Here is a 1,664-nt window from a genome sequence, read left to right as displayed (position 1 = left end):
GGGAGTAAGTCAGAGCTCTGACTTCCTTGTTTGGTCTCTATAAAGGCTGTATTTGGCACCAAATAAGATAGCTACCCTATTTCATTTGATCTTCGAATTAACTCAGGGGAGATGGTGTGTTGTTATTTTGATAGTAACTCAAACACTGAGTGAAAACAAGTGAGAACTTAGTAGGGACTCGATAACATTAAAAAGTGATGTGACCTGAATCTGGAATGTCCCCCTGTGTTTTGAATGCTCAGTCTCCTGCTTGTGCTGGTATTTTGAAGGCTATGGAACCTTTAGGAGATGTGGCCTGTGCCGTGGAAACAAGTTACCGTGGGTCAGGCTTTGAAAGGTAGAGCCTAGCCTGTGTCCTGGCCATGGCCACTGCTTCCTGGTCCTTCGCCTTGTGAAGTGTGTCCATGACACGCTCCTACTACCCAAACCCCAGCGTGCCACCCTCCCTATGATGACTGAGAACGTCTGAAGCCAGGAACCAGACAAGCCCTTCCTTCCTTAGGCATGCTGGTCGCTGTGATGCAGAAACAGCTAAGACAGACGGGGATGTGCCCATGGCCATGGAGAAGGAGTGTTACCCAGCATCCTCCCTGGGTCTGCTCCTCTGGCTGCATCTGGCTTCCTCTCTTTTCCTGGTCTTTAATAGCGTCGGCTCTAGCTCATCTGCCTTTCTTACTTCTGTGGGGCATGGCCTTTGGGTTCTTTTTTTTTTCTTCCTTTTTTTCTTTCAGGGGCAAAAGGGACACTGGGGAGAAAGCTGAAGCATGCGTCTGTGAGTCACGCAGCACTCCTGGTGGTCTGTGCGTCCTTAGACCTTGGAGCTTCCCCAAACAGACAATGGGTACGGGGGACCAGTTACAACGACAGAACAATGTATGCGACAGGAACACAAAGCTGTATGGCACTCAGAGGAAGAAGACAACAGAGAGGGTCCCCAACGACAGCCACACAGGAAGTCTCTCCTTGTGTTTCTTTGTGGGGCACAAAGAGGTGACGCACACTCTTTCACATCAATAGTGGCGGAAAACAAGACCAAACCGGAGCCTCAGAGGAGCATGCCAGATAGCAGGACAGCAGCACCCACAGAGCCCAAGCGATCACGACACAAATCCAGAACAAGAAGGGGGGCACTGGGGAGGGCTGGGCCACGTTGGTCTCTCAGTCTCTGTCCTCTTCATCTCCCTGCTTTGAGTCCACAGTGGAGGGTGGCCTTTGGGTTCAAGTAAATAATAATTTGTTGGAATTGTTTCATGCCAAAGACAAAAGAACACAACAAGCGTAGACCTTCCACGCCCATTCTTGCAGAAGAGTAATATTCTCCAAGCAAAGGGTAGACAGAGTACCTCTTGGGACGGACGCTCAGTTAAACCAAAGTTTCACCCTTCAAACAGGAAATTGCAGCCTCAGAGCTTAAAGGAAAGATCTTGAATGGCTCCAACAGTTGGATAAAGGAATAATTGATGGTGGTTTCAGTTGCCCTGAGGTGAGGGATCCATTATCTGCGAGGATTGCTTAACCAAGTTTGTGCAGGAGCCTGGAAAGGTTTCCTGTGCCTCCGAAGTATCTAACAGTTAATAGATTGCAGAACACAAGCCTGTGTGTGGATATGTTCCTATGTGCTTGTGCATCTGGTAAAATAAATCTGTTTTCTCTTTTTATTGTAA

General features: G+C 48.3%; 1 non-coding gene across 1 annotated transcript; it reads right to left on the bottom strand.

Annotated features, from left to right (window-relative positions):
• Nucleotides 1-1,154: 1,154 nt before the first annotated feature.
• On the bottom strand, nucleotides 1,155-1,232 carry LOC121135595. Its single transcript, XR_005872702.1, has one exon. It is a non-coding gene; the product is annotated as a small nucleolar RNA SNORD62 (small nucleolar RNA).
• Nucleotides 1,233-1,664: the final 432 nt, after the last annotated feature.

Source organism: Mesocricetus auratus, unplaced genomic scaffold, assembly GCF_017639785.1.
Source record: "Mesocricetus auratus isolate SY011 unplaced genomic scaffold, BCM_Maur_2.0 Super-Scaffold_4256, whole genome shotgun sequence".
NCBI lineage: Eukaryota > Metazoa > Chordata > Mammalia > Rodentia > Cricetidae > Mesocricetus > Mesocricetus auratus.
This window is presented reverse-complemented; position numbering and strand designations above follow the sequence as displayed.